Raw genomic sequence first — 25,304 nt, forward strand, 5'->3', positions numbered from 1 at the left:
AAAAATTCAGTAAGTATATTTCACCTGTCTATAAAAGTTTCCAAAAGTTCACTATTTTAGCTGATGTTTTCTGCCACTGATTCCTACAGCATGGATCCCAAGAATGGTTGAGCAGACTTTCAGGTGGCTTGGGTGCTAATGAGGCAAGGTTTACATTTGCATATCACTTTAGTCTTCATAAAACACTTTTAGTTATTTCAATTGACTCTCAAAATAATCACATGATGACAGGTGCCAGTGGCTCACACCTGTAATCTTAGCTACTTGGGAACCTGAAATCAGGAGGATCACAGTTTGAGGCCAGCCCAGGCAAAAACTTCACAAGACCTCATCTCAACTAATAGCTGGGTACAATGATGCATGCCTGTCATTCCAGTTATGGTGGGAAGTTTAAAATAGGAGACTTTCCATCCAGGCTGACCTAAGCAAAAAAGCAAGACCCTATCTCCAGACTAACCAGAGCACCTGCCTAGAAAGTGCAAAGTTCTGAATTCAAACCCTAGTACCACCAAAAACAAAAGTCATGTGATGAGGGTAGGGACTAATAGTCCACTGGTTTAAAAAAAAAAAAAAGGAAGAAACTGATTCAGAGATGTTAGTTACTTTTCTATCCCATATCTAATTAACATTGATCCAGGCCTGCTGTCATCTTATTTCCTTGCCTCTACATCTAGTGGTCTTTCTGCTATACCACAACAGTGTGGCACAGTACAGCTCACTCAAAGATAAATGCTTAAAATCAAAAACCATATATGTAGGTGTTTTATGTCCCTATACTATCTGCTGCAATATATGTATATGTTGGTAAAGGTATTTAAAAGACACTGTGAAAAAACTTAAAATATATTTCCAAAAGATTTTAAATATACTTCCTGAATATATATCTGAATTAAATCTGACTAATGAATTTATTTTCATGCATTCTAAAAAATGAGAAATACTTGTATAATTAGACAAGAAGATATTATCAAATGCATTTTTAAAATGCACACCAGGCAAAATTCAATAAATGTGTTCATTTAGCTATCACATGGTGGAACTTCTATTTATCCAGACTTGACATTGTCATCAGTGATGTTCATTTTCAGGTGTTCTGTACAAATAAGGGAGAAAAGCACAGATTTCTAGAGTAGGATTAATTAATAAGGGGCATTCAAAAAATAGTCTAGGGGCTAGTCCTAGCTATTTTGGAGACTGAGATCCGGAGGATAACAATTCAAGGCCAGCCTGGAAAAAATGTTTGTTAGACCCCAGGTCAAAAGGGAAAAATGTTGGTGTGGTGGTGTGTGCCTGTCACTACAGCTGCAGCAGAAATGGTGAAACAGGAAGATCTCAGCCCGGGCCAACCCAGGCATAAAGCGAGATCCCATCTCCAAAATAACCAGAGCAAAGAAGTAGAATGCCTGCCTTGCAAGCATGAAGCCCTGAGTTCCAACCCCAGTAACACCAAAAAAAGAAAAAAAGAGTCACTTCATCTTCGTACCAGAGAGTCTGTTCTAGAACATTCACTTTGGATGGAATGTCTTTTCAGGAGCTCACTTTCACTTTGGTGAATAAGTCTCCTTATACAAAATCTAAGGGTGCACCCACCTTGCATGAAATCTCCTTGTAGAGCAAATTGGGCTTTCACAGTGGCTCAGTGCATTCATTCAGAAGGATACCAGGCAGATAGGGAAATGTTTTACAAAAGGACATGGGTCAAAACCAGCAGAAAAGAGAGACAAGTAGCTTTGTGAGAAAATATTTGAAAAGTAATAGGAAAAAGTAGGTCAGGACCTGCTGGAGCCAGAATCTGTCTGTCAACAATCTCTACTCTCCTTCATGTCCTTCTACAAATCCTGGCGGCCTCAGCTGCACTTAAGGATTAGCCAGCGGTGTGTAGTAAAGTGCAGCCCAACTTCTGAGTGAGGTAGGGCATGTCAATCTGAGACCCAAGGAGCCCAGGACTGTCCAGTGGCTGTTTCCCTGCAGTTATCATACCCTGACTACTTAATTCTCTATTATTTGCAATTCCATGGATATAGCTCTAGCCCAGAGTCAGCAAACTGCTCTCTGCCCCTGGTTTTGCACTACAAGTGAACTAAAAATGATTGTTGCATTTTTAAGTTTAAAAAAGGATGACATAAAATTCAAACCATAGCAACCATAAATAAAGTTTTAGTGGAACACATCCATGCTTTTTATGTATACATAAAACAAGTTATGAAAAAAAGCATGTGAAACATGCTTGCTTTTGTATAAATAGCAGAGTCAAATAGGTGTCACAGAGATAAACAAGGTCCAGAAAACTAAAGTATTTATCCCTCAACTCATTACAGTTTGTGAACCTCTGTTCCAGACCTGTTTTCTCTGAATCTTGCATACTTTGCCTATCTGCTTTGGCCTTGACAGAATGAATTCTGGCCTCATCTCTCAAGTTCTTTTGAGACACCTTGGTCTTGATACCTTCTCTTGTATCCACTACCACTAAGACCTTGTTTCACAACACAATACTGTTAAAAAGAGAGCTGTAAGTCTTATTCATTTGTTTTGCTGAAGTAAAAAGTGGTAATTCTCTACCTCGTGGCTCCTCTTGGCTTAATGAATATATTAGCTTTAATGAAGACATATAAAGTACTATCACATGACAGGGTGGTGTGCTTGTCCGTGCTTGTCATAATTGCAGCTCTCTGCCATGCTCAGTGAGATAAAGCACTCCTGCAAAGGACAGTCCAGAAGCCAAAAAAAAAAAAAAATAGGTTAAAAAGCTGAAATAGAAAGGAACTAGAAACACTTTTCAAATCTGTCTTTTTGGTGCTAAGAAATGGCTTCATTTTCTTCAGAGAACTAAAGTATTAAAAAATTGTTATTTTTGAAGACTTACTATGTTCCAACTAATACACTTAGAATTTTTTGCCATCATCACACTTGAGCATCAAATTTTTCCCATGAAGTAGGCAGGCATGCTGGTTATTTTACAGGTAAGAAACTAAGTCATGTACAGCTACATAGATACTAAATATGAACTAGGAATAAGACCCATATCTCCCCGACATCACAGTCTGTTACAGTGACCGCCACATGGCACTGCCTGCATTAGCTCTACTTTTCAATGCCTGGATAAGTCAATTAGAAATGTGTTCTTTACATTGCGAAAATACAGGGTTGACTGTGCATAGGTCACAGTGGAGTGGTGAGGAAGAAGAGGAACAGTGTGTTGAATGACATCTTATGTTCTAGGACCTATAAAAGGAAAATATTAGTGAACTTATTCACTACACATTGAAATTTAGTACAAAATTAGTTTGTCTGGGTCCTAATCCAAAGGAGAATTATCCTTCAAGTGTCTGAAAGCATATACACCTGCAAAGACAGTAAGGTTCCAGTGCACACAATCATATTTCATAAGAGAGGTGTAATGAGAGAGCATGTCAGGATCCTATTGATCATATAATCCAGCCTATGCCTTTTATACATGTAAACATTGAAGCCCAAGACAGAAGGTGACTGGTCTGGAGTCACACAACTGCCAGTGGCAGGTGCCAGATTACATGAAAATTTCCATGATATTATAGCCCATGAAATAGTGGCAGGAGCATGGATTTTGGATACAGACAGATCAGGTGGTCTGACACCTGGGGAGTTGCCCTGATGGCTACTGGTCAGCACATCTTCTCCTCTTGACACCCCTTTGTATCTCTAGGAAAGCGGAGAGCTCATTCCCTTTCATTGATATCTTAGATCAAATCATTTCATCATATTTCATTAAAAATAATTAACACTGGCACAGGGATTTATATTCTACAAAGTGCATGTACAATGGTTGCTATTCCAAAAGGGTAAATCTTGGTGAAGAGAAGGAACTGAATCTAGGTCGCTAAAATGGCAATGGCCTGCCTTCCACCTGGGCCTGATTCCCAATAAAGAAATGAAACCACCCTGGGTTCTCATGTGTATTCTAGAGAACCCATGCTTTTCTTCTTTAGGACTTTTACCTACTATGTGTCTCTTGCGCTTAACACCTACTTGTGGGTCAGGTCACTTCAAATTCCTCAGAACAAACCTCCTCGAATGTTCCAATTCAACTGTAATGGAGGCTGTTATACTTTCATTAGTGGACTTTATGTGAGCTCTTAAGAAACTGAGAAGTCTTACAGCATTTACTCATTTAATGAACATTTTGCCTAGATCATGGCGCATTCTCACAAGAATTTTGTGAGACAGGCATCATCATATCTATGCTGCATGTAACTAAATTGAGAATATTTAATGGCTAATTAATTTGCCAAATGTGACAGTAAGTGTTAAAATCAGAATTCAAATATTTCTCCTTACATAATTCTACTTTCTTCTTTTGAGATATATCATCAAATCTCCATGGCAGTTGAGTGAAATTCTCAGTCAGGCAGAATGATTGCCATTTTACCAACAAGGAGACGAAAGCACAGGGGGCCAAACCCATTTGTCCAAGCCACATAGCTGGTAAACTGGAAAGGTGGGTTCAGATTTGAATTTTTTGACTAAATTCTAGAGCTCCCTCTTGTGTTTTATCAAATGCCCCACAGGCACCATCAAAGCTCTTCAATTTAGAAAATAATTTTTCCTTAGGAAAGGATCGCCAGGGATACAGAGAAGCATTTGTGAAATTCCATTATCCATTGCATCTAAATTATGTGCATATTGTTCATGATTGGGGTGGAGATAAGCAGAAAGATTTCTGCCATGAGAGACAGAACAATGATCTGTATTGGAGTTCTTCAATTTTTGAGGTTTCTCTGGAGACTCAATCTGCATTATAGGCCCATAAAACCCATTCTGGCTGCTCATATAATAATTCCAATACATTTGTAATAATATTTTTCTTTCATTCCCTTGTAAGTGGGGATGCATTGTTAAAACAGACCATTTTTATTTACCTTGTGAATCACATATGGGGAAAAACAGACAATTTGCAAGCACCACAGTTTTCCTTGGGGTTTCTCACTGAAAGGATTACATGATGCATCAGACTCAATGGCAAATGAGACACAGAGGGACCAATGATGCATCAAATCCCATTTTGGGAGTCTGCTTCAGTGCAAGATTGCAAACAAGCGATTATTTTGTCAGTTGGAACAAAAGCCCTGATTAAAAATTAAAATACATTCTGTACTGATAAATATACAGCTGCCTAATTACTTGCAAGATTTATATTTTGCTTTGTTAATTCCCTCATAATGGTTATTTCTTACTCCCTATAACCCAGGACAGAATGAGCTTGACTGTGACAAGTTTCAATAAATATTTGACTGTCCCTTTTATTAGATGGATAACTTCCTGATTATTAATGTTTTCAAAAATCCCAGTTTAAAACTTCACCAGGAAAGAGCTGTGCCCCTTTCATCAGATGATATTCTGTGTAAGAATAAATGCGTATTTAGGGATGCCAAATTATGGCTAATTTAAAATTTATCTGCCAACTAGATCTAATTTGCCGTCACCCAACTGTCCTCAACATTTGCATACACACAGATACAAACAAACATATGTAAAGGATCAAAAACACTGAAAGAAAACACAAAAAATAGCTCCTAGAAGCTTAGAGTAATTTTTGGAGACAGGGATGGAGGGAAACTAGGAGCCCTGAGCAAAGATCATAAAAATAAATGGAAGAAGTGATATCAGCCAAATCCATGGAGTAGGATATTCCAAGAGTTCATCCTTCCATGGAAACAGTTTTTTAGTGGTACTGGGATTTGAACTCATGTCTTCATACTTGCTAGGCAGGTGCTCTACCATTTAAACCATCACACCATCCCATTTTTGTGTTGGGTATTTTTGAGATAGGGTCTCTCGAATTATTTGCCCTGGCTGACTGACTTCAAACCACAATTCTCCTGATCTCTGCCTCCTGAGAAGCTAGAATTACAGACATGAGACACTAGGGTTTGGTCACAGAGTCATTTTAAAAATCAAACAAAAACTATCCGAATCAACTTTGCCAGAACTCTGGAAAATAGTTGAAAGTTTTCAGCAACCAAGTGAATGCTGCATCAAGAAAATTTCATCTTTAAATTGGTGAGGAAACTTTGTTGCACTTTATTTGCCCTTGTCCCACCCCCTCCCTGAGTCAGCTCTGCAGCTGAGTTATAGATGTGAACCCACTGCTCTGGGTAGGACACTGGATCCTGGTTCTAGAAGAAGCAGAGCAAACTGTATTTGCAAAGAATTATGCTTGTGGGCTGTAACCTGTTTGGGGGAGGGGGAGGGGGAGTGATCCAAGGTACTTGGTCTTCTTTCATCTATTTCAGAATTTAGGGCAGAAAAGCAGTAAATACAACTAAAATATACTGTGAGTTAAAATAGCAATCCTCAGCTTCCTGGACAAAAGACTGGTTGAGACAATGCACTACAATCCAAAAGGTTAAAAGGTAAAACTGGGAAATAGAGTTTCAGTATGAAATTAGGGAATTTAAAAGTGCCTTTTATACTGGGGAATTTAGTCATACACATCCAGTGCAAGAAGCATGCTCAGAAAAAAAATCAATAAGAACCTGTTTTCATCTCTTCTTAATCTATAGTTACAATGCAAACAAAAAGTCCAGCTTAAGGCAAAGTTGTAATCAACCTGGCTAAGCAATGAAGGAACCAATCTTCAGCCAGAAGCCATTCTCTCTCTCTCTCTCTCTCTCTCAGATGTTGACATTCAAGATTTCTGTCAAAACACTCCCTGACCACAAGCTAAAGGAATAGACAAAAGAAACAAGGGACAGAGACTTAAGAGACCATGCATGAAAAATAGTTCTGACCTTACAAAAATAATTTAGAAAATCCACTAAAACAAACAGCTACAGACTATAGCAAGCAACAAAAATAAATGCAGAAATGGAAGAAACTCTGATTTCCAGTAACCACATTTACTGTTAAAAGTGCCCAGTTGCCAACAAAAGTTGGCAAAGTATAAAAAGAATCAAAGTATGGCCCATTCCCTGAAGAAATTAAGAAAAACTGTCCCTGAGGAAATATAACCATTGAACTTACTAGACGGAACTATAAATAAACTCTTTCAAATATGTTCAAATTGTTGGAAAGCAATCATAGACAAAGAGCTAAAGGAAACCAAGATAACAACATAGTAACAAACACAATGTCAATATAGTAGTAGAAATTATGAAAAAGAAGTAAAAATTATGAAACTAAAGAATGCAATGTCTAAAATTGAAAGCCCGCTAGAGGGTTTCACTTGCAAATTTGAGCAGGCAGAAGAAAGAATTATTAAAACTGAAATGCAATTAATTGAAGTTATGCATTCTGAGAAACAGAATGAAAGATGAATAAGTAAAAATGAACAGAGCATATAGACCCATGGGACACCACCATGTATAGCATCATATGCCTAATGGGAGTATAAGAAGGAGATGAGTAAAAAGGTCAGGAAGAATATTTGAAGAAATGATATCAAATTCCCAAATTTGATAACAGACACAAATCCACACACTCAAGAAGCTCAAGCAACTCCATGAAGGATAAGTGCAGAGTCACACCAAGACACATCATCATATTGTTGGAAGTCAAAACCAAAGGAAGACTTCTGAAGGCAACAAGTGAGAAGCAGCCATCAAGTTCCAAGAACTTTCAAAAAAATTAACAATAAGATTCTTATCAGAAACCATGGAAACCAGAATAGAGTAGAGACACATTTTTAAAGTGGTGAAAATAAAATACTGAGAACAAAGAATTCTATATGCAGGTCAGGGCATGCCTGTAATCACAGAGACTCAGGAGGCAGAGATAAGAGGATAGCTGTCCAAGGCCAATCCAGGCAAAGTGTGAGATCCTATTTGAAAAATGAACTAACTCCAAAAGGACTATGGGTGTGACTAAAGCGGTAGAGTATTTGCCTAGCAGACACTAAGCCCTGAGTTCAGTCCTCAGTACAGCCAAAAAATGAAAATAAAACAGAATTCTGTATGCAGCAAAATTATCCTTAAAAAATGAATCAGAAACATATATATATTGCCAGTAGTTCTGCTCTTCCAAAAAATAATGATAAAAGGAGGCATTCTGTCTGTAATAAAAGATATTTGACAATAATTAGAAATAAAAGAAATTGAGAACTACAGTAAAAGAACTTTTCCTTTGTAAATTCTCTTTAATTTTCTACATCATTTAAAAGAGAGATGTATAATACAATACATAATTAAATAATTAAAATCTATGTTAATGGACATATAATGTATGAAGATATAATTGTAACAGCATTAAAAAAGAGGGAGACTGATTATTGTATGCTATTGATTATAAATAACAATTTAAACTAGATTGCTATAAATTTAAGAGGCTACTTGTAATTTTCATTGTAACCCCTATGAAAATCTCTAAGCATATACACATGTATATAAAGTATGCAAATAGGAAAGGAATCAAAATGGAACACTTTAGAAATCAATTAAGGGTCTGGAGGCACAGCTCAAGTGGTAGAGAGTCTGCCTAGAAAATGCAAGTTCTGAGTTCAAACCCTAGTCTTACTCAAAAAAAAATTGCATCAAGAGGCATTTGAGTTGGAGGTGTGGCTCAAGCAGTAGGGTGCCTGCCTAAGCAATCACAAAGTCCTGAATTCAAACCCAGGACCACCAAAAAAAAACCTCAATTAAACACAAAACAAGGCTGTAAGGAATGAATAAGGAACAAAATAAGTTAATTGTATATTAAAAAGCAGCAAAATTGCAGTAGAAAATTCTTCCTCATTAGTAACTACTTTAAATATAAATGAGTTGAATTTTCCAATGAAAAAAGCAATTATGAGGAAAACTCAATAAAAAAAATTGATCCAACAACTGTGTTCAAGAACTCACTTTAGATCCAAAGACACATATAGATTGAAAGTAAAAGGATAGAAAAGAATATTCCACTCAAACAGTATCCAAAATAGAGCTGGTTGGCAATCTATTATCAGACAAACATGCTTTAAGTCAAAACCTGATACAAAAGGCAAAATGATGTTATATAATGATAAAAGTGTCAATTCATCAAAAAGGTCCAAGTTAGAAATATACATGAACCTAGTGAAAGAATCCTAAAATATATTAAGCAAACATTGGCATTTTAGATGTAGAAATAGACAGTTTTACAATAGCTTGAAACTTCAATACCCCACTTTCATAGAATAGAAAACATGTAGAAAGAAGACCTATGAGAAAATAGAAGTCCAGAACAGCACTACAAACTAACTAAACCAACCCAAAAAATTAGAAAATACCACCAACAACAAAATATACATTCCTCTTAAGTTCATCTAGGCCACAAAGCAAGTCTCAATAAATTTGAAAACTAAAATTATACAAAATGTCTTCTCTGACCAGAATGGAATGAAGCTAGAAGTCAATTACTGATGAACACCAAAAAATTCATGTAATAAGTGGACATTAAATACCATACTTTTAAATACTTAATAGTTGAAAGAATAAAATATAGAAAAATTAAAAGCTATTTAGAAATAAAGGAAAATGAAAATACAACATGCAAAACCTTAGCAGTGGAGGGAAGGTAGTGATAAGAAGACTAGTAGTTGCAAATGCATACATCAACAGAAAAGAAAGACCCTTGTCAAAGCCCTAAATTTGCCCACTGAGGAACTGGAAAAAAGAACAAACTACATTAAAAGTTAGTAAGAAGGGCATAGATTAGAACAGAGATGAATGAAATATAAGTTAAAATGACAGAATCAATGAAACTAAAAGTTGAGTCTTTGAAGTGGTAAGAAAAGAGACAAAATTTTATCTAGACAGACTCAAAAAGAGAAGATGCAGGAACTAAAATCAGAAGTAAAACTGAGGACTTTACTATTGATTCTATAGTAATAAAAATATTATAAACAAATAATGTGAACAACTGTATGTCAACAAATTAAGTGAAATAGAAAAATTCCTTAAAATACACAAATTGCCCAAACTGACTCAAGAAGAAATACAAAAGTCTGAAAAGATTTCTAAAAAGTAAAGAGATTCAATCACTAACCAAAAAATCTTTCAAGACAAGATGGCTTCCCTGGTAAAGGAGAATGCTTTCTAGTTCTTTCTATGAAGCCATCATTAATCTGATACCAAAGCAAAATGAAGATCCCACAAGAAAATAAAAGAACAATACTCTTCATGAATGTAGATGCAAAAATTCTCAGCAAATAACTAGTAAACTGAATCTAGCAGTATGTTCAAAGGATTACACACCACAAATGACATGTATCTCAAAAATGTGTATGGGCTTTGATATAAGAAAATCAATAAATGAAATATAACACATTAGTAGAATGAGGGGGAAATGATCAATTCAACTGACAAAGCATAAAATGAAATTCAACACCTTTTCATAATTAAAAACTCTCAAACCTGCACACTGAAAACTATAAAATACTAAGAAAAAAACCTGAAAAAGACACAATGAAAAACTGTCCATGTTTAAAGATTTGACCAACTAATATTTCTAAAATGTTGATACATTTTTATATGAAATATTTTGCACACTCAATGGAACTTCATCAAAATGCCAATGACAGTCTTCATAGAACTCGAAAAATAAATCCTAAAATTCATATGGAAATAAAAAAGACCCTAAAGAGCCAAAACAATCTTCAGCAAAAAAGACACCCTACCTGGAGGCAACACCCTAACTGATGTCAAAATCTACTACAAAGCTTTAGTAAACAAAATGATCCAGCACTGGCATAAATACAGAGTAACAGATCAATAGAATGAGAACATAGCAATAAAGCCACATATTTGTGTTCAATTGATTTTTAATAAGAATGTCAGGTAAATAAAGGAAAATATCTTTAATAAATAATGCTTGAAAAACTGGATATTCACATGCTGAAAAATAAAATCAGGCCCTGTATCATATCATATACAAAAAAATCAATTTGAAGTGGCTTAAAGGCTTAAACATAAGTATGATATATTTGATATATTGCAAGAAATTTTGTAAATGCCACAATATATCCCCACCCAACAAAACAATAAAAATAAAAAAGCAAATATTTCTGAACCAAAAAAAATAAGCCCTGAAACTGTTAACTGCTAAAAGAAAACATATGAAAAAACCTCCATGACATTAATCTAAGCAATGACTTTTCAGATACAATCACAAAAAGCACAGGCAATAAGAGCAAAACTAGATGAGTGGAATTATTTTATATCAAACTAAAAATCTTCTACACAACAAACGAAAGAAGAGAGTGAAGGGAATAAGAGAATTTAAGACAACTTATGGAATGGGTGAAAATATCTGCAAACTTATACAGCCAAGACAAAGAATCAACCTAAGTGTCTATCAATGAAGAATAGAGAAAGAATACAGGGTGTACACTCTTTTTAAAAAAGAAACCTTGGAGAGATCCAAGATGGCAACCAGGGTACTGAAGCAGAAAGCCTAAGCTCCGTGACTCCAAAAACCTCCCTGAGATGTTGGAGCCACACATGGGTAATTCTGACTGCTTCTAGCCAAAATAATAACTGCCATCACACTAGGTGCAGTAAAAATTCAAAGACTGACCCTCAAATCAACCTTTAATTGCACCTAATAGTTGCAACCCACTGCACAACCAGCAAGGTGGGTCCAGACCTGGGGAAATCTTCTCCCCCACAGCAATTTTTTTGTTCTTTGTCCTTTCTTCTTTTTTTCCTTCTCTTCTCCCTCCTCCATCAAGCAGAAATAATCAAGCAGAAATAATCAAGCAGAATCAAACTTGTTTGTTTGGTTTTTTGTTTGTTTTATTATTGTGGGTTATGTTTATTCCTATTTTCTTTTTTTTTCTTTCTATACTATCAACTTTACCATTACCATCTTCTCATCTGTACTCTCACCCCTTTCACTCTCCCTCCTTCTCCTGTACGAAAATCCAAGGCTTTCTTGCCCAACCACTTTTTCTGCCCCTTCTCATCCACTCTTTCCCCCACCCCAACATTCCCCTCCCATTCTACCCCAATCTGTCACCAGACTACCCCTCCCCACACACACTCAATACCTACTATACCAACTTTACACAAACCCAACCCCCTGCAGTCCCTGACACAAGCACCCTACATTACAACAACAGAAATACACCCAAACACACACAAGGCCACAAAACCCAGCAGCCCCTGAATCACTTCCCTCACTCACTCAATCCACTTCCCACCTCCCTTTTTAGTGCCACCCTAACCAACTCCCCAAATTTCTATAGCTAGCCTAACAAACATTAACCTTCCAAATCCCACTGCTTATAGATGTTACCACCAAGGGGTTTTCTATATAATATGTAAACAACTGGTCTGGCATTGAACCTGTGAATCAGTTATTGGTAAATTACACCTCCAGACCTGAACAGAATAGCACAGAAATAGGCTAGCTAACAACCAAGACAGCCACAACACAAAACTTAAATCAAGGGAAAGAAAACAGGTGCTAAAACCACCAACTAGCCTATCAAGAACATAGCTGCACAATAGCAAGTGGAGTGATGGGAAGAAAAAGAATGAATGGAAACCACTCTCCTCAAAATAATAATTTAATACAGGATTCAGAGGGAAATGTAGAAAACAGATATCCAGTTCCTGACCCCAACAAAACAAAGATAAATGACAATAAGAAACCCAGTGATGCCTACAAAAACACCCTCAAAGAAGAAATCTTGCAAGACTTAACTGAGAACTTCATGGAGAAGATACTAGATGTGGTTAACCAAAATGTACAAAATGAACTCAAGAAATTTCAAAACATAAAGAATATGAGAAGACACAGAAACAAATAAATGAACTCAGAGGAGCCCTAAATAAACACCAAAGTGAAACAAAGAACACCATAGAGAGATAAATGAATTAAAGATGAAAATAAAAAATATTAAAGAGGAAGTGACCAAAGATATGGAAAACCTTAGAAAAAAGAATCAAATAGAAACACAAAACACAGTAGGAGGCCACACCAACAGACTAGAACAAGTGGAAGACAGAATCTCAGAACTCAAAGGTAAAATAGAAAACTAAAGAAATGTTAGCCAAACAACTCAAGAGCTATGAAAGGAATATGCAAGAACTCCCTGACACCATCAAAAGACCAAACCCGAGAATCATGGCTATTGAATAAGCCATTGAAACTAAGACAATTTATGGCCACCAAGACACCACTACAAGAGATTCTACAAGGTATTCTGAACAGAGAAGATAAAAGCAAACAAAACCATGAGAGGACGGGCAGTATCATACCACTGGAGAAGAAAAGACAAGGAATCAGAGAGCAGCATTGATTCGGATGCACACAACCAACCCTTAAACAACAAAAGCAATTAAATGGCAGGAATCACCAATTACTTATATTCAACTTCCCCATCAAAAGATACCATTTGGCAAACTGGATTAAAAAGGAAGATCCAATAATCTGTTGTTTACAGGAGACCCATCTCATTGACAGAAACAAACACTGGCTTAGGGTAAAAGGCTGGAAGAAGATTTACAAGCCAATGGCCCTCAAACACAGGCATAAGTAGCAATAATTATATTAGACAAAGTAGACTTCAAACTTACATTGATCAAATAAGAAAGGACACTTCATACTAATAAAAGGGAAAATATGCCAAAAGGAAATAACATTTATCAACCTTTATGCACCCAATGTCAGTTCACCCAATTTCATCAAACATACTTTAAAAGACTTAAAAGCACATATAGACACCAACACAGTGATAGTGGGAGACTTTAATACCCCTCTTTCACCAATAGATAGGTCATCCAAACAAAAAAATCAATAAAGAAATTCTAGAAGTAAATCACACCATAGATCAAATGGACCTAGCTGATGTCTACAGAATATTTCATCCAATGTCTACACAATATGCATTTGTGTATCAATTTCTACAAAATTGATCATATCTTAGGGCACAAAGCAAGGCTCAGCAAATATAAGAACATAGAAATAATCTCCTGCATTCTATCTGATCACAATGCCTTAAAACTAAAATTCAACAAAAAAACAACAGCAGAAAATACACAAACAATTGGAAGCTGATTAACACATTGCTCTGATCAATGGGTCATTGATGAAATAAAAGAAGAAATTAAAATGTTCCTGGAAGTTAATGAAAATGGGACGGAGTGGGTGCAGGGAAAAGAGATGGCCCAAACAATGTATGCACATATAAATAAATCAATAAACAATAAAAAAATAAAAAAGAAACCTTCCTAGATATGACAACATGGACAAACCTGGAGGATTGTGCTAAGTGAAATAAGTCAGACACAGAGAGAAAAATACTATTTAATATCCAAACTATCTAAGGTACTCAAGCAATTCAATAGCAAGAAAAAAACTTTATTGAAAACAAATGGACAAAGAACCTAAGTAGATACTTCTCAAAAGCCGAAATCGAAATGGCCAACAGATACAAGAAAAGGTGCTCAGTATCAGTAATCATCAAGGAAATGCAAAATGAAGTGCCAATGATATATCACCTCATACCTGTAAGAATAGCTGTTATCAAAAAGACAAAAGGTAACAAGTGTTAAAGAGCATGTGGATAAAATGTGACCTTTGTACACTGTTAATGGTAATGGAAATTTGTACAGTCATTATGGAAGACAGTATGGTTGTTCCTTTTCTTTCTATTAAAAATAGAACTACAATATGATTCAGTAATCCAAGTTCAGTGTATACTCAAAAAATATGAAAGTAGTATGTTAAAAAGATATCTTCACTCCCATGTTCATAGTAGCATATTGCACAATGTCCATGAAAAGGAATCAAACTGTCTGTCAGTGAAGAATGGACAAAGAATATATGATGTAAACCTTCCTATGTGTGACAATATTGGTAAACCTGGAGGATTATGCTAAGTGAAATAAGACACAGAAAGAAAAATGCCACATTATTTCATTTATATGTAGAGTCTAAAAAATGTCAAACTCATAGAAACAGAGAGTAGAATAGTGGTAACCAGGGCAGGGTGCTAGTGGGTTTAGAAAGTCATTAGTCAAAGGATATGATACTCCACATGGACTTCACCATGTGGCTATTCTCCTCAGAGGCACAAGATGGCCACCACTGATGAATGGGAATCCATGCTGCTTTGCCCACGTGCAGCTAGAGAGAGTTTCTTCATTAAATGTACTTGCTCCCTCTCTTCAATCTGATTACATCAAATTAGGAAGTGCTCATCACTAGGCCCAAAACACTTGCCAAGGAGAAGCCATGCACTGATTGGTTACACCAATCATCTGAGGCAAAATGGACATGGGAAAGCTACTCAGTGCCCACCATAGTGAGTGTGCACTCTCTGTTCTAGGAAGGAAATGTCCTGTCTTAAATCACCCAGGCAATAATGCCCAACCTGGAACTGAAGCCTTGGATTCCCAGACCACTTGACTCCTCATTTCATAAACATAGAAGCTTAGAGACCACATTGTTTCTTTTCTTCCAAGTTATTATATAATATTGAATCATAAATATATATCATATATGATATGTGTGTTATACATACACATATATATGTGAATATATATTCATGTAAAAAGGAGTCCAGAGAGAAATGAACTATCAAGTCATGAAAAGAGATTAAAGAAACTTAAATGCATATTAGTAAATAAAAAAGCCAATTTGAAATGACTACATATAATATGATTCCAAATATACAGTATTCTGAAAAGGGGAAAATTCTGGAGATGGTAAAAAGATCAGTGAATGCCAAGCTTTGTGGAGGGAAATTTGAGCATTCCTGAGAATGTTTAGGGTTGTGAAGTTTTGCTGTGAACTGTAATAGTAGATACATGCCAAAATACACTTATCAAAATCCATAGGATGCGTAGCACCAAGAGTGAGCCCTATGAGTGGACCCTAATGTAAACTATGGAACTGGAAGATAACGATGCTTGAATGTAGGTTCATTGACTGTAACAAAAGCACTACTCCAGGTCAGGATGTAGATAGCAGGAAGGGGTGTTTGTTTAGTGGAGGATACAGGGAATATGTAGGAACTGAACTTTTGCTGTGAATTCAAAACTGCTCTAAAAATAGTTTGCTTGTTTGTTTGTTTGTTTGTTGTTTTTAGTTTAAGAAAAGCATTTCTGAATGACTATGCATGTGTGCTATGTGTGCGTGTGTGTGTGTAGCTAAGGACCCTGTTACTTTACATCTCTTCTCTCTGCCATCTGTAGTGGCTCAAGTTTGCCTCTGGGCAAACTTTCATACAGCAAGACTGCCTCTGGAATTCAAAACTTTACACTCTTATAAGACAATAATGTAAGCTAGATAAGGAATACTGTTTTCTGAAATCTCTAAGAGGGGAAGCCTTTAAAGAAAAACTGTCCTTTTATTTTGGGGGAAGAATTAAATCACAAGCCCATCCTAACTAAATCACAGGATAAGGGATTGAGATCATCGTGTTTTAATCAGAATTTACCTAGGGTAATGTAGAGAAGTTGTGGATATCTAGATGTAAGTCATGAATCTATTAAAAAATAATAAAAAGGATTGGAGGATAAATATTAGGGGGAAAAAACCCAATTGCTGCTACAAGAGAAAGTTGCGTCCTAGAAGGCATTTCTGTTCTTCTCTTTCCTTTTTCCCCAATGGCCATAAAAATCAGCCCACCGTGATGTGGGTTCTCCCACTGTTGAGTGAGATGTTCTGAAACGGCAGAGGGCCTGAATTAAGAGCCAGAGGAATATTTTTGTTGTCACTGTTGTTGTTTGTGTATCTGAACAATTAGTAGTCCAAGCCATTATCATTATAAACCTTTTCAAACAGCAATTTTGAAAAATAGCTCCTTTCCTTTAAAATGTGGTGGCCCATGGTAGCTAAGCTGCAACCTGCATTGTCAATGACTTAGCTGAAGTCTTCACTGTTCCTTCCAACACTTACCACATTCAACACATCACTTCGTGAGAATCTCATCAGAAATCATCACCATAATTTTCTGTTTTGTCATTGTATCACCACACCCTTAGTGACTCCCTTGATTTAGAGAATATAATACTCAGAGTTCAGTTCCTCATTTTTCAAGGAGAACTGCTCATTCCTACATCAAGGGGAGTGTGAAGTCACATGACAAGTAAGACACATCTTGCTATAGCAATTGCTTTCAGTTCACTTGCACAACTCTACAAAAATTCAGAGGACTTATCTATAAGATTCTGAGACCAAAGATAGGTCACATACCACGAGTGAAAATATGCATACATTTTAAATAAAATATAATCATTCAAAAAAATTTTTGAGTTTTCTATAAGAATTTTACATAGCTACTTCAGGTTAAGACTCAAATACTCTGAAGATATTCATTCTTGTTGATCACAACAGGATACTCCAGGGAAAAATTTGACCCACATGTATTTGATACATACATATCTACTAGATACTCATCCTCAGGAGCCATAGCAGGAGAAAGAGACTTTTATGACAACTACATGTAAAATTCATTATGTACCCAGTGTCTAATTAGCCTGAACTTTCCCAGTCTTAAGATGGTACAGATGTTCTTTATGGCTTAATAAAAATTCTGCTTGAAGTTTGCATTATTGAGTTGCAATACCATACTCTTCTGTATTCTCGACCTTTCTGCAGCTGGTTCACTGTTTGTCCTTAAAAATCCTCACTCCACTTACTCAGGATAAGTGGGGATGCTGTGTCATAATCCACAATCAATCAACATAAATAAAACAATTCAGCACAGATGTGACCTGAATATACATTTAGATTCTGCTAATTGTGCAAAGCTCTGGCACAAAGGTTTCAAGGTCAGACAAACCAACAGTGAATTCACTCTGCAGAAGAGCACAGAAGGGACCGTGCTGCCGCTTATTGTTGTAATTGCTCATTTGCAGTGTTTCAGAGAGCTTGCCACTCTGAAGACATTTCATAGCCCACACCAACTGCTTTTTTATCAGATCAGTATAGGATCATAAGGAAAAAAGCTTGGTTGTTACAAAAGTACAGAAATGTAGATTTAGTCTAGTCTAAACCCTCAAGACAGAGCGAAGCAGAGGTGTAAGAACAGTCTTTTAGATTTAGTTTAGTAAAATCTGGTGGTGGAGACTTATTTAATTTAGCCTGTAATCCTCATCTTTGTGATGGGGATCAACAACCAGCATTGGATTCTGACTCCCAACAGGAAGGAAACTAGCATGGGCTACTGGCCCCTTCTCCTAAGACCAGTGGTAGGGAAACTATTGAGAAAAATCTTTCAAAACCTAGGAAATAACAAAGACTACTTTCGGAAACTCTCAGAGAGAGCAAGTGCTGCTTGAATTGTTGTGCAGGTAGGAAGTAGGGGCTCGAGCACAAACAGGAACCAGTCAATGGAGCCAGAGTGGTAAATTAGGGAAAATATTTTGAGCCCAGCTCTTGCCTTTGAACCATCACTGTTTCCTTCTCATGACCCAGCCCTCTAGAACAGATGTGCAGCACCACAGAAGCTCTTAGACAAAGGAGGCAAGAGAAGGTAGGGACTGCAGAGCCAAGTCAATCTCCTGCCTCTCCCCTTCAAACCACAGAGCTGGTTTATAATCTAGGGAATGTCTTTTTCCCTATCATAAGGCGCTCTTGAGAATAAAAATCCTGTTTTGTGTGGAGGAAGAGTGATAAACTATGGTTTTCTGTGTGTACCTTTTCACATTAAAACTTTCCCCCTCCCCTTGGACTCACTGGAATTGTTGCACTAAAATAAAAATGTCATCCTGTGTTGAACTCTTTATCATTTATTTTATTAATATGTAATAGTTATAAGGGAGGATGCATTGTGACATTTTCATATGTGCTTACGATATATTAAGATATATCGTAAGCACATATGAAATATTGTATTATATATCTTAATGAGATCACCCTCTCTATCATTCTCCCTCATCCCCTCCCCACTTCTTAGAACAATTTCAACAGGTTTCATTGCTCTATGTTCATGCACATATACAAAATAAACCCGCCATATTCATCTTCTCCGTTTACCCTTCCCTTTCTCACTGGTACCCACCCATGAACAGGATCTGTTTTATTATCCTGTCTTTCATTTTTAAAAGTGCATGGTTTTTTTTTTTGCTTTGGTATTTTACACATGTATATATTATACTTGAATCCAGTTAACATACTCTATTACTTACTCTTTCTGTATTGCCTTGCTCCTCTATTATTCACCAGCTTAAAGATAGGATTACATACTATCTTTATGCACAAATGCATTGCATTTCAATGTTATTTACTCTCTATCTTTCTCTTTTTCCTCTCTTTCCTCACCATAGTCCCCTCAGATAGATCCATTATTACAATCATATATATCAATAGATAGATGATAGAAAGATAGATAGATAGATATAGATATGTATAAGATCATACATGTATTTATGTGCATATTTATCTTTTAGGTCTAGCTTCCACATAAGAGGCAAAACATGTGACTTTTGTCTTTCTGAACCTGGCTTTCTTCACTTACTTCACTTAACATGATGATCTCCTATTCTACCCATTTACTTGCAAGCAGCATGCTTTCATTCTTCCTTATGCCAAATCATACTCCATTGTATAAATACACCACATTTTTCTTAATTTATTCATCAGTTGTAAGGCATGTGGGCTGTTTCCAAAGCTTGGTTATTGTGAATAGCTGAAATAAACATAAAGCTTTTATCTTAACACGGACCCTAAGGACATAAGGAAACAGCCACTACTAAAGAAAACAACCTACTGGAAGACAGATACCATCAGAAGTAGAAACATTAAAGAAAATGGAACCAAAAATTATAATAAGCATAATAAATGTACTGTTAATATTATAAACATTAAATAAAAGAAATCATGTAAGATACATAATTAGAATAGAGAAAGAAAGAAATAGAAGAGGAAAGAAAGGAAGAAATGGAATGAAGGGAGAAAGGGAGGGAGGGAGGAAGACGTCAACTGACAAAACTGTAAAAACATCAAATAAGAGATAAAGGAAAACTTTTTTTTCCCTGGAGACAGGATCTCGCTGTGAGGCTCAGGATGTCCTTAGAATAAGTATCTTCCTGCCTCAGTCTCCTGAGTGCTGGGATTACAAGGGTGTGCCACCACAACAGAAAGAAACACTTAGAAATTTCTAGAAAATCAAAGGTAAATAGAAAATTATAAAATCTCTGGAGAGAAAGAGGACATGACATTAAAAGAGAACCATAATAGTAACTTCTGATCTTTCTAATAGCAATACCAGGAGAGAGTTCAATAAACTGATTTTTAAAGAATACAATTATGTTATAGCTTAAAAAGAAAAAGAAAAAGAAAATTATATCCCTAACAATACATAATTAAATTTTATATAATATTATTCAACTACATTTGAGGAAAGGAGAAATAAATAATATACAAAAAATTAATTTTATTTAGGTAAAGATATACACATCAGTTCTATCCAAAAGGAGGAAGAAGAGAAGGAAGAGTTGGAGGAGAAGAAGAAATAAAAAAAGTCTGGGTAACTAAAATAATAAATAAAAATATAGAAATAAATCCAAATATATTAATAGCTATAATAAACAGATGAATGAGCTACAAAAGATAGATTATTAAATGTATTTTTAAAAATTCTATGTGGAAAAGCACATTTAAATCACAAGAATACATAAAAGATGAGATTAAAAGGGTGAAAAAAGAGATAATTGGTCAAATTCTAAAGTAAAAAATAATGCTGTACAGTTACATTAATATTAGAAATAGGCTTTAAATCAAAATTTATTATTAAGGATAGAGGGGTTCTCTCTATATTGATAAAAGTTTCCACCCACAAAGATGAAGGATGTAACAATTTTTAAACATGTACACAATTTAATTTTTTATATATTAATAAAACCAGAGAGCTACAGTTAAAAATAGATGAATCTATCATTAGTGTATGAGATTTCAATGTGATTTTCTCACTTAATAAATCAGTAAGATAAAATATAAGCACATAATGAATCTGAACACAGCTGATAAACTTGACTTACATATTTTGACATTTATAGAATGCTGAACTCAAGTACAGATGTCCCAAACTTACTGTCATTCTATGTAAGTTTTTTTACTTTAGGATAGTGTAGCAATATATCCATGCATCCATTCTGTTTTTCACTTTCAGTACAATACTCAACAATTTACATGAGATATTGCTATACTTTATATCTTAAATGTCCCCAAGGCCTCTGTGTTGGCTTGATGTCCAGGCCTCCTCTACCATGTGCTTCTGCTGTAATGTATGATATCACCATAGGCCCAAAGTGACAGGGCCAAATAGTCATGGACTAGAACCACCAAACCTATGAGCCAAAATCAACTTCCTCTGTGAATAAGTTGATTGTCTCAGCTACTCATTATAGTAATGGAAAGCTGACTAACATGGATATTCAATACTTTATAAAATAGGCTCTGTGTTAGATATAACTATAGGCTACCTATCAGTATTTTCAGCATTTTAAAAGTAGGCTAGGCTAAGCTTTGATATTCAGTAGATTTGCTGTACTAACTGAAGTTTTTACTTGTAATATTTTCAATTTATCCTAGGTTTATCAAGATGTAACCCCATCATAAGTGGAGGAGTACTTGTATTTGAAGAAAAAAACCTGTTTCTCAAGAATATAGGTTCATGATACTTTATATACACATATGTATGCTATAAAAAGTAATCATATGCTAGAATATAAAATAAGCCACAACAAATTTCCAAGAATAGGTATAGTGAGACTTGATTTCCTGATCATACTTTAGATAACTTAAGTCCATTACAAAAAGTAAAAAACTTCCCATATACTCAAATGAAAAATAAGAAGATATCCTAATTATCTAGAACTATTTAATGATGAAAATGATGCATTTCAAAACTTTATGTACTACAGTTAATGTTTTGAAAAAAAATGTATAGCACTGTGCACTACATTAGAAAATAATAAAATCTAAACATTAATAAAATGGGGGGTGCAATTTAAGAAATTAACAAAAAATAACACAAAGAAATTAGAACAGAAGAGACAAAATAGTGTAGGAACTGATAAAAAATATTTGAAAGATCAATAAAGTCAAAAAGGTTGTTTTTTTAAAAGATTAATAAAATAGATTAAACTCTGGAAAACTTAGTTGATCAATAAAAAGACAAAAGAAACACTATGAAGGACAAGTCAAAAAAAGCTCTTTGTTAATAAATATATGACATCCTGTAAAAGGCAAAATTACAGTGGTAGCAGAAAGATCAGTGACTGGCAGGAGTGTGGTAAGAGGGAGGGAAGAGGGAGAAGAGAAGGAGGACAGAATTTTCAGTAAGCCAAACAGTTCCTCCTGGTACCACAATGGCTGACACATGACATTATACTTTTATATAAACCCCTAAAATACGTACACAAAAAGTGAACTCTAGTATATATTATGAACTTTAATAATGATAACAAATCAACATTGGTTCACTGGTTGTAGTAAATATACTATAATAGTACAAGTTGTTAATAACAGGAGAACAGTGTGAGTTTGGTGGGAGTATGTAAGATCTCAGTATTTTCTGCATGGTTTTCCTATAAGCCTAAAACTACTCTACAAATAAAGAGTATTTGTAAAACACTTTATAAATTAAAAAGTGAGCAAAGCTACAGATAAGAGTTTTCAAAGGAGATCATCCGTGAACTAAATATTTCCCATTTTAATTATTAAAATTCCAAATTTATTTGGAGAAAGCATGATTCATACTGTAGATATATAAGACTAAAGCAGTAACTATAATTTCTTCAAATGAAGAAAACACCAGATCTGTATAATTTTACCAATGGATCCCACCAAATTTGCAATGTCCCAATCTTAACCAAATTCCTTTAGGACATAAACAAAAAAAAAATCATGAAATTCTTTTGTACTCCTTTTACAAAGGTAGTATAAACCTGATATCAAAACTGGGTTGAACTTTTAAAAATGAATACAAATTGATTGATATGATAAAATTGTTTGGGAGATCAATGAGATATAAGATAATAAAGACTACATGTAGTCTTTATTGTACCTCCAGATTTTAACTGTAAGTTAGAAAGCAAATAAAAATATGCACCATGGCTAAAGAATATCAAGTGTCTGGTGACAAAGACCAAAGTGTTCTGAAGTTCTTATATACTTATAAGAAACATCACAAATATACATCAGAAGACGTGTGTAAGAATGTTCATAGCAGTATTTCTCACAATAGCAAAAATCATTTGTAGAAGAATAGCTAAGTAAATTATGGGTTATTCATATAATTAATTATTATACAATAACAAAATTGTATGAATCACAGCTTCACTCACAGCTATACAAACAAAAAATTAAAGTGATACTGAGGTTTAAACTCAGGTCCTCATGCTTGTTAGGCAGTTAGGTGGTCTACACTTGAGACGTGCCTCCAACTCTTTGTAGTTATTTTTCAGAAACAGTCTCATGCTTTTTGCCAGTGCTGGGCTCTGACCATGATCTCCTACCTACACTTTCCCCATAGCTGGGATTACTGGTATGCCCCACCATGTCCAGCCTTTCTTTGACATAGGGTCTAACTGTTTTTGTCTGGGGTGGCCTCAAACCACATGATTCTCCTATCTCCTCCTCCCAAGTAGCTAGGATTACAGGCATGAACCACCACCCCCAGCAAAAATGTTTTCATCTTAATATAATCTTGAGCACATATACAAATGCCAGAAGACTATATTGAACATGATGAATGTTGTGTAAAGTTTAAAAATGTGTTAGAAATGCATATATCTATGGCAAAACAATATAAAAATATAAATAGATATATAAATATATGCATATACATTATAGTTTTCTTATTTTATGTGTATATATATATTTATATATACCTATATTTATTCATTGCTTTTAAAAATTCAATAATTTCTAATATAGTTGAGTTACTATCACCACAGTCCAGATTTACAATGCTCCATTATCCCTCAGTTTTCTTGAGCCACTTCTCAGTCAGCACCTAGTTATTTATGCCCATCCCCCAGACACAAGCAACCACTCATCTGCTCTCTGTATAAATTTGCACTTTGTGAACATTTCATCTCCACAGAATCATACAACATGCTGCATTTTGTGCCTCTCTTCTTTCATTTATCTTAATTTTTAAAGGTTTATTCATGTTGTAATATGTTAACCTTGTTTTTTTTTATTGCTGAACAATATTCCATAGCATTTATATAATATATTTTCTTTATCCACTTACCATATAAATGAGATTTGAATCATTTGGCTACTATAAATAATTCTGCTGTAAATATTTAGGTGCAAGTCTTTAGGTATACTTATGTTTTCTCTACTCTTCAGAAGATTCCTACTAGTGGAATAATAGTATTATGATAATGTTTATGTCTAACTTTGTAAATCACTGTGATTGCACTCTTTTATATTTCTATTATTGGTGTGTAAGTCTCTTGTTTTCCCATGTACTTACTAATACTTGGTATTTATCTGACTTTTTGTTATATCTGTTCTACTGGGTGTAGGTGGATTGCTGTCTGGTTTGGATTCTACATTGCATTTCTCTAATGACAAATGATGTTGAACATCTTCTTTTGTGCTTATCAGTCATTCATGTGTCTTCTTTCCTGGACTATCTTTTCAAGCCCTGGACCAGTTTTTAGTTGAGCTGTTTGTTTTCCTATTGTTGAGTTGGAGAGTTATTTATTTATACTGAATACAAATCATTCATTACATGTATGACTTGCAAATATTTTTGTATGTCTTTCTTTGTAAAAAATGTTTCTGAAGTGCACTATTTTTGGTGTCATAGATAAAAACCTTTTGCCAAACCCAAGATCATACAGGTTTTAGCTGATGTTTTGTTCTTGATGGTTAAATATTGTTACATCTGACATTTAGATCTTTGATCCCTTTCAAGTTAATTTTTATGTATAGTGTGTGTGTGTGTGTGTGTGTGTGTTTGGATGTCCAATTATTCCAAAGCAATTTGTTAAACCAACTTACACAGGCTTTTCTTGTTGTTTTTTGGGGTTTTTTTTTTTTTTTTTTTTGCAGTACTGGGGTTTGAACTCAGGACCTACACCTTGAACCACTCTACCAGCCCTTTCTTGTGATTTCTTTTTTGAGAATAAGGTGTGCCAAACTATTTGCCCAGGCTTGCTTTGAACTGAGATCCTCCTGATCTTTGCCTCCTGAGTAGCTAGGATTACGGACTTAGTTTTTGCTACATATTTAGATGAAAGGAACCAGAGACAAGGCAGAATATTACATAAGAGATATGAATTACCATAAAGTCTAGTTTCATTATTGGATGGTAAGTTTATGAAAATAAACAATATCATATTAAAAAGTAAATGAGAGTTTTATTTACCAATGAGTAGAGTGTCTTAGGAACTACA

The 25,304-nt window shown here is 35.1% G+C and overlaps 1 long non-coding RNA gene across 1 annotated transcript in view; it reads right to left on the reverse strand.

Annotated features, from left to right (window-relative positions):
• Positions 1 to 25,304, reverse strand: part of LOC141415049 (uncharacterized) — a 320,350-nt gene that overhangs the window by 89,640 nt on the left and 205,406 nt on the right. The gene's annotated exons all lie outside the window — the stretch shown is intronic.

The sequence above is a fragment of the Castor canadensis genome, chromosome 12 (assembly GCF_047511655.1).
Source record: "Castor canadensis chromosome 12, mCasCan1.hap1v2, whole genome shotgun sequence".
NCBI classification, from domain to species: domain Eukaryota; kingdom Metazoa; phylum Chordata; class Mammalia; order Rodentia; family Castoridae; genus Castor; species Castor canadensis.